Below are 9,734 nucleotides of genomic sequence, written 5' to 3'. Positions count from 1 at the left end.
ATAGCTAACCTCACTTAGTGGGATAAATGCTTGGTTGTTATTGTTCTTGTATAGCCAATAGATTCTTTTGGTAGTCAAATGATTGTGTAGGGTTTGAAGGAGGTTCTTCACACTAATTCTGTTGAAGTGATATTTTAGATTCTTCAATGCTTTCTGATGAGTGAAGCTCTTGTAGTAAAAATGCATTTTCTCTTGTTTGGGTGGGTCAACACATGAGTCTTCTCCCACTCTTTAACTAAGTGGTGCAATAGAATGTTGCTTTGGATACACCTATTTAGATGGCAGGTAAGACAATGGTTATTCACCACTTATGCTCAGGAAGATGCTCCTGGGTAAAAGTTCTCAAACTGAATAGGTTTGTCATTACATTTATGAGTGGATTTGACTTAGTAGTGGTGGGGCATGGTCATAAAATGATCTAAAGGGTGAGCTATGTGCATAATGCGCGCCATTGTCAAATTCAAGACAAATGAGATTTCATCGAGTCTACAAATACACGATTGCACCAAGTGTATTTTCTTCTAGTTATAGGAAGGTTCCAGTTCATGGATGACCTCATCAAGAAATAGAGATCCATGAGGATACATCTGCAATTTTGTCTCTCTTTTGGCTAAGATATATGCTATACTTAAATTTCCCATTAAGAGTGATAAGACTTGAGTAGATAGAAGAGACCATGGGTATTTCATGACATAAGGTTGATTGACATGTCATGTCAAATTTATTCTGCAGGTTTAGAAATGAATAAATAATAACTCGAGGAGATCCATCTGGTTCCATTTCCAGCCATAAACCATTGCAGCCTGTGAGGGAGTGTGAGGTCAGAAATAATCCGATCCTCAATGTACAACTGTGATAAGGTCGATTTTGTTTACTAATCCTGCTCTGGTGATGACATTTTTTGCAGCTTAGTCATGATGAAAGAACAATGTATTACTTATAATTTGAACATTGTACTTTTCACTCTACATCAGTTTCACAACTGCATGCATTTCTCTTCGAATTGCAACACATCTTATGTTTCTGTTTTCATAGTTAGATAGTCATTTAAGGTCTCCTCTCCCATGCTCACTTTATTATGTATTTCTTCCATTGCTTGGTTAAATTGAAAACTCTCTTCAATGTCCTTAGTTTCTAGATTTCATTTTGTTGATTCACCATTGATATTCATAAGAGAACCTTGGACTATGCCTTAGTGTGTTACAGGAATGGGTAAATTCTAAACATGAAAGAGAAACTAAAAAAAAGGTCCAAATTATAGAAAAAGAAAATAATTATCATGATACTATAGTCCATAAACTTGAACAAGCACCTGAATCGCTACAACTTCAAACTCTCCACTTCCAACAACATAGAAGCAATCACCTTCCCCACCCTGTATTAATGAAGACACATCATTCATTTATCTGAAAACTATAATTTTCCTTCCAAAAGTTCAATTCAAAAGTTTCAGCTATTTTTCACTGAGATAGAAAGACTACCTGTTGCACGACAACATCTCCTGGCTTCACATCAACTCTTCTCATGCAGTCAAGCAACACATGTCTTTGTGAATAAGCTTTCGAAAGAGAAAGTGATCATGCAATGCCTGCTCAATATGTGCCTGAATAGAAGTATTGACAACTTAACTATTAAGCAAGTTTCCACTTACAACAAAGTGATATCTATTTTTATGGCAAGTGTATAGATGCTACCTCTTCTTCCCATGTTTTTCTATTTGATGGAGAGGGAGGGGCCCAAGTATATCCATTCTCAAGATAACTCTCAATAGCTCTTAATCGTGTGCGTGATGGATCCTGTTTTGCACGATGAGTCCTAACGTTCCAATTTAAGGTGAGTGGGGATTCCGAACCTATATCTTGAACAACATGTTCTGAAGGATTCAGAGGCATATCAGCTCCAGTTTTAAGTGACATTGCCTAAAAAACAAGAGATGGAAGCAGACATTCAAATTAAAATACAAATTGTCCAACGACCATTAGTTCACAAATGACTAATGAAAGACATCCTCATACATTAGAAATCCCCACTTATATGAACAACAATGATAGTAATGTCATCTGTACGAGTTTCATACTGTAGCCAAAGTCGATAAGATTCAGCAACAATTGCTGCACATGCATCACGAGGATCCTTAAACTTGGCAACCTGAAAGTTTAATCACATTCACAACAAAGAAAAGAGACCGAAAGGATTGATGAAACAGTGGCAAAAATATATAAGGGTATGTACAAAGGAAAAAGCTATAGTAAGTGTTACTATTAGAATTATGTCACAACCTGCATGATCAAAGGCTCTTCATACAGGAAAGTATCAAACATGTTACTGAATGTTCTTACTTCTTAATAATCGATTACATTTCCATAATATACAAGCAATAAAATCAGAAGACCTTGGCTATTGTGGACCACACTGCTGGTAGCGTAAAATGATTGTCATTGAAAAACACCATGGGCTTGAGTTTTAGAAAGTTTCAACTTAGTACTCATTAAATAACTAAAATGGAGGCCTGATGATGCAGTGGATCAATTTAGAAATTTCTTTTAAACTTTCATAACCTTACAACTAACATCTGATTCACACTAACAAAGTTAAGATTTAGATGTTACCATTCTTGATGATAACAAATTCACAAATGCAAGATCGAATCTGCAAGTAAATAAGACTCAGAAAGAATTACTCACCATATCAACTACAGTTTGACTGGAAAGGAACTCAAAGACACCATCGCTAGCAATCACAAAGAAGGGATGGAGTGGAGTAAGCTCCATGACAAATATCTCTGGGGCTGCAACAACACCAATAGATTCTGCAACAGAATCTCCAATACTTCGTGTGAATGCTGTTCCTGGATACATTGCATTTTGCACCCACAGCCGTGGGGGATCACCATCATCGCCTTCTTCGTTACCCCAACACTGCACATCTGGGTTTTTTAGGCCCTCTATCTGATCCAACGTCAGCACCCTCGCTCCACAATTCTTGACTCTCTCAAGTTCATCACTCCTAAATGGAGTCTGATCTAATGAGAGATCCACAGCTACAATATCCTTCCCTCTCTTCTCAGCGATGACAGCCCTAGAATCACCTGCATTTGCAACATAAATTGTTCTACCCCTAACCAAAATTGTAATTGCTGTGGTTCCACTCATTGAATCATCCAAACTATCCGCATGCAACTGTGAATTGGTTGCAAGAAAAGCCGCATGGATAGCCTTGAAGGCATCTGTCGGAAACTTGTTATTCCGAAGCAAGTTTTCACACAATTTCCGCTTCACAAATTGTGAGCACTGAGCTCCATATTCTCCATGCCCATCAAACACACCAAAGAAATGATCATCCAGATTTGTACCAAATGGAGCGTGAATGCAAAAACTATCCTGATTGGCCTTATCCAATGCCTCCGGATAGTATCCTCTCTGAGATAGGTAAGAGTATCGCAACTCAAAGTTACCTCCAGGAACCCTAACTTTCCTTGATCCTTCAGGAGGGAGAAATTGCGATGAAACCCTCGAGAGACGATTGATGCCCACATCAGAATCTCTAGTTATGCTCAGTTGGTTCAATCGATCTTCACTTTCTCCATCACTATCCGAAGAAGTATCGCCAGTTTCCACACCCTTGATTCTATTTCCCTTGCTATAAGATGTTGTCGGGGAGTCAGGCACTCGCCCAAGACAGCCTCTCGAATAGAAACACCCCATTACAGAGTCAATCAAGAACAAACACTGCTTACTCTACAGCATTCTCAATAGTGAACTTTCAAAGCTCAGCACAACTGAAAACAACAGCAACAAATCGATAAATACAAAGCACCTAGAAACCACCCGATCTGGCGTCTATGTAGGTCTTCCGGTATGTGCACTGAAGTGATCCCCAAAATCAAGCTTTGGCACAACCCACCCTAGTTTTCACGTTAGCGGCATCAAGCAGGCCTGAATCGAATTGGTACAACAATATAAGAATCGGAAGCAAAAAAAATTCTTCACAATCTATCATCTTTCAACAAAACGAAAAGAAAAACCGGATAGAATTATCTTTCGGCGAAAGCAGAACCAGATAGAAGGGGGAAAAGGAAGAGAAACGAATCAAAAAGGCAGCTTTCCAAGATCTCGTGACCCAGGCGAGCAGCAGTAACTGCAAACCACACTGAGACGGATGCACAGAAAGAACGCTCTAATCGGACAGAATATACGGTCGGGGGAAGAAAAAAAACCCCCCATTTCCCACCGCTGCCGCGTCGTCATCCATATCGCCTCCATCCCTCATCTGATTCCGAGCCGTTCGATCATCGGAAGGAGAGGCGGCGCGAGCAAGTGCAAGAATGTTGCGATGGACAAACCCCGCGCTATCTTTCTCTCTCCGCGGCCACGATCGTGCTAAAGGTGAACCGACTTTACCTCTTGCCCCGAAACAGACTCGTCGATGATGAAAGGCTGATGAAGCTGATTCGCTGCAGCCTCCATGGGGATGAACTTGTGAGGAGGAGCAGCTGCCACGCCTAGCTCCTCGGTGGATAAGGCTGCCGGTTAGATCACCCTCCTGTTGTGAAGATGACGGGGGAGCGACCGGCTTGAATCGTGCTCATGTCCAATGGCGAGGCACGCTGACTCCGCCGTGCGCTCTCGGACATGGATCATGGACTGGCGCCGTGGTGCTTCGAGAACGCCGTAAAATTTAGGTGGATCTCGCACAGTACGGATAGATCCGCGAGTAAATCCTTTGCTTTTATTAGATTGTTTGGTCCAGTGTTTTTTTATTAGATTTTTTGGTCAAAATTAGAAGGAACAAAAAAACAACCTCCCCTACCTCATTTTGACCAAACTTGTTAAAATATAAAATAAAAATTTTAAACTTAATTAAAATTATTATATAAAGAGCATTACTATATTCAAATATCCTTTTATAATTTAATTAATATCATTTTATTTATTTTAATTAAAATTAATATAACATTAGATAAATAATTTTAGTTAAATTATTAAAAGTACCATAAACCTCAAATAAGGATTACTCGAATGTTTAATATATTATTATAAACTAAATAAAATCTGCGATTGAAATTAAATTAAAACGTATGCAATTTGATTTAATTAACATGACACTTTATTATGATTATTAAAAATATATAAAAATTGTGGTTTATTTCAATCTTATAGTGAAAATCAGTTTCTCGTGACGTGGAGGAAGGGTCCAGGACTCATCAATATAGACCTTAACGCTCTGTTTGGGAGGAGGTGAGGGAAGGGGAGGGAAAGGTAAGGAAGGGGGAAAATTTTTTTTTCCTGTGTTTGGGATGAGGTGAGATAAGGAAGGGAAGGGGAAAGAAGGGGAAAGCTTCCCCTTCCGTGCTCGATTTTCTTACACCCCAAATCGGGGTGTAAGGAAGGGGAAGCGTGCCTTATTCCAATTTTACCCATCCTCGACGAAGCTGTCTGGCCGCCGCTCCTCGCCATGCTCGCCGCCAACCTCTTCCGCCCACTCCCCGCGCCGGCGCACCCCTGTTTGCCGCCGGACCTCCTCGACGAGGACGGCGACGGCTGCGCGATGGCTCTCGCTCCCGATTGGCCCCACCTCCACGTCGCGTACGACATCCTCTCCGCGGCCGTGGCCGAGGCCAACGAGCGGACGCTCCACCGCCACATCGACCGCGGGTTCCTCCGCGGCCTCCTCGTGCTGTTCCAGTCGGAGGACCCGCGGGAGCGCGACCGGCTCAAGGTGGTGTCGAAGACGAGGAGAGGAGGAAGAGGAAGATGGATCGGGGACGAAGCTCGTAGAAACGGGATATTTTTGACATTTTATAACTTTAACTTCCATTTCCTTTCTTTTAAACCTTCCTTTCCTCCCAAACAGGTTACTTTTCTTCTCCTCCCTTCCCTTCCCTTCCCCTCCCTTCCCCTTCCATTAATGAACCCTCCCTCACCCGATCCAAACAGAGCGTAATTAGTACAACTTAAGATGGGATTCATGTCGGATTGTCTAGAACTCGGGTAAGAACCCTATACGTTTCCTCCCTTTCTTTAAAAGGGTGGTATATATCAGCATTAGAAGAGGATTGAACTCTATGTAAAAGCGGCTCCTGGCTTCGCCAGGAATCGAACCCTTACCCTCTTCTGCAAGTCTACTACGTCGTAACCAACTCAGCTATGCCCCGAGAGCAACTCTACAACACTCTTATTCTTTAATGTATTAGTCTTCTCCACTTTTTTCTTCTTCAAAATTAATTTGAGTGTCGGAGGGACCAAAGGTGAGCACTGAAAGTTTATTGGGACAGTCTATGTCTTTCACCCCAATTGAAGTCAGACTATTCGAACCGACCTGTTAGGAACCAATTCACCAAGAGCCGACCTATCGGAAGCCAACTTGACAGAAGAGGATTCGGGCGAGGTTAACCCATCCCATAATCTCAGAGTACTGGATCATCTCAAAATCTTATTGGAGTATAATTAGAGTTTAAATATAGTTTCATATAGCAAAAGTCATAAGTGTGCATAGAGAGTTGCAGAGCTAAAGAAAGGAGTAGTTGCATAAGAAAGTCCAAGTGTCCACGCCGCGCCGACCTTATTGCAGATGTCTTTTAGCTTGTTTTCTCTTAATAACAATCCAATCCTGTCAGTGTTAGACATATCATATCACCTCAGCAGAGACACCGCTATCTGCATTATGAGTGTTTTGGAGGACAAGGAGAGCAACATATCTGATTGAAGCTTGGCTTTACTTTCTTGAATTGATTGACTAGAAAACACAGTTCAGTTCTGTCTTTGTTACTCTAATACAATTTTAATTATGTTGTTTTAGAGACCCACTCATATACATCAATTGCCAATGGACATAATTTAATGCATTATTATATTTACCCTCACAAATTTCACTAATTAAACCACCCTAGTTAGCTTTCACAAGTATAGGCAAAACTTTAAGATTTCATAAATTATCAATGAGTGGTACTATACGTACCTCTCCTAAAGACATGATCAAGTGAAAGCAAGAAGAAAGTAAATTAAATTGTCAAGATGATGTTGATGGCTGAAACAATTCAATATATCCTTGTTTAAGCTGTTGGGGCACTTATTGTTGACTTTGAACATGTTTTCGTTCAACCTTAATTAGTGCCCAAAAAGCTATTGCAAGAGTTTATAAACAAATCCCAAGTAGGTCTAGTTGGTCATCACTTGGTTGGCTATCATGTTTCTGTCTTACTGGAATCTCATTTTAATTAATAGACTGAAAATCGATTGAATAGTCTATCTTCACTTGGTTTAAAACCAATTGTAAGCCTACGTGAAGTTTCAAGACTTGAGTTGCCTTTAGATCCAACTATGGTGTTATGAGTGTTATAACCGAATCAAGACACACCATCCGAGTCCTATCCATTAGGTCAAACTCATATTTTGACGCCGATCCACTCGGCCAAGCTAGGAAGGAGTCAACTGCCCTCAGGCAGACTTCTCAGGTCGAGTCAGACTCCTCAGGCAGAGCCCGCAGGCAGACTTCTCAAGCCGAGTCCGAGTCCTCAGGCCGAGTCCGAGTCCGAGTCCTCAGGCCGAATCCTCAGGCAAACTCCTCATGCCGAGTCCGAGTCCTCAGCCCGAGTCTAAATCCTCAGACAGAGTTCTCAGGCCGAGTCTGAATCCTCAAGTAGAGTCCGCAGGCAGACTCCTCAGGCCAAACCTCAGACAAACTCCTCAGGCCGAGTCCGAGTCCTCAGGTCGAGTCCGAGTCCTCAGGCCGAATCCTCAGACAGACTCCTCAAGCAGACTTTTCAAGTCGAGTCCGAGTCCTTAGGCCGAATCCTTAGGTAGAGTCCTCAGACCGACTCCTCTTCGTCAGCCAGATTCCACCGTCTCGGTCCAGACTCGACTCAAACGAATTTCACCTCTCGATGCCCTGCTCCATCACTTCCATCATTTCTTCTGACAGTCGCATACCCCTTAATTATGATCGCCGCCCTGACACCTACGTGCGAAGTGACAATACCATCGCGTATCAACAATGGGACTAATATTCTGATTATTCTATCACCTTTGATAAGGTCATTACCGATGATGGGACACGTTCCTTAATTAGGACATGATATTATGCCCCTCTCCTGTATATATATACGGCTACTCCCCTCTGCCCTTAGGTACGCGCGCACACATAGACTCACAGCTCTTCTTTCTCTTCCCCGCTTGTTTTCTCCATCTCCCTTGCTGACTTAAGCTTTGGAGTGGTCGCACCAGGAGTGGGCACCCCTGGCCTTCCCTCTCACGCTTGTGTTGATTGCAGGCGCAGGAGCCTAGTCGACCTCTCTTCTCTCGCTCCCGTTGCATCTTGGTGCTGAGGAACCGGTGACACATCTGGAAACGGATCGCAACAAGAACATACGGTTTGGAACCGTCAGTTCGACGGTTCAAAATCGCCGATTCAATAGTTTCTAAAATATCGATCCTTAATTTTGACCATCCAAGACGGTTATGATTTGGAACCGTTGATTCACCATTCATGACAATTCAAGATTATTATTATTATTATTATTTTAAAAAATTATAAAATTATATTAAAAAAATTCAATGGTTGAAATCGTGTCTATCGATTGAAACCGACCTATTGACTTGGTTATGGATTCGGATCGAATCCAGATAGTTATATTACATAAATTATATCTGTTAATTAATTTTATATATTTAAGGATAAGTTTTACTATATATATATATATAATTTTATTATTAAATAAATTGTATACTTATTGTTGAATATAATATATATATAAGTCAAATTATTTTTATAAATTTAGTATTAAATGAATAAAATAAAATAGTTAAATAAAATTAATAAATTTAATAAGTTAAAGGTGAAATAGTCCAGTATAAAACATTCAAGGTAAATAAAGAATAAAATTGACTTTTAATAAAAAGGTAGAATAATCTCGCCTCAAAAATTCAAAGCAAATTGATATATATCAAATAATTCAAATAGATTGAAAAATTAATTTTAATAGAAAATATAATAAATTAATTAATATTATTAAAATATTATAAATATTATTAAATAAAAATTTATAATTTAAAAATCTAAATAAAATTCAAAAATTTTAATGAATCAACCATTGAATAGTCGATTCATTAGGAGCCTTCGTAATCGACCTATCTAGAGATGGGCCCATTATGATTTAGTAAGGGTGTCAATTCAAGTAGGTAGATTCATTGGAAGCCTAACCTGTAATCGGCTCGTATAGAGATGAGCCAATTACAATTTGGTAAGAATGTCAATTTGAGTAGGTTGGGTTGAAATAATGATACTAAAAAAAATTATCAACTCGAACTCAACTTAAATCTTAAACTAACTTGAAAATTATAAATTTGAACTCGAACCCGGACCAACCCGATCAAATTTTTTACTATACGATATTATTTTTATTTTTTAATAAAATAAATAAATAAAATTTAAAATATATAATAATAATATTTTAATCTAAACATATAATAACAAACCTCTCGTCTAAATATGATGATTATATTTTATGAATTTAAATATTGAAATTAAGTGTTTAACTGTCTAAATTATTAATTACTCCATAAAAGATTGGATCTAAATTATTAATTACCCTATTTGATTGGTCAATTCGGATCACAACAAATGGAGAAGGATTTATTCGATTACATAGTTTGGGCTCCTAGAATATGGCGTACTTTGGACCAATCTATTTGATTGTATTGAAAAACTCATTGAATTGGGATTTCCCTATCAGGCCA

The 9,734-nt window shown here is 39.5% G+C and overlaps 1 pseudogene; it reads right to left on the bottom strand.

Annotated features, from left to right (window-relative positions):
- LOC141811891 (protein phosphatase 2C and cyclic nucleotide-binding/kinase domain-containing protein-like) overlaps nt 1-4,565 on the bottom strand; it is an 18,118-nt pseudogene extending 13,553 nt beyond the window's left edge.
- Between the last annotated feature and the right edge of the window lie 5,169 nt (nt 4,566-9,734).

The sequence above is a fragment of the Curcuma longa genome, chromosome 17 (genome assembly GCF_044706935.1).
Source record: "Curcuma longa cultivar G26 ecotype Majalengka, Jawa Barat chromosome 17, ITB_CL_G26_1.1, whole genome shotgun sequence".
In the NCBI taxonomy this organism is placed as follows: Eukaryota; Viridiplantae; Streptophyta; class Magnoliopsida; order Zingiberales; family Zingiberaceae; genus Curcuma; species Curcuma longa.
The sequence above is the reverse complement of the archived record's forward strand: the minus strand, read 5'-3'. Positions and strand labels throughout refer to the sequence as shown.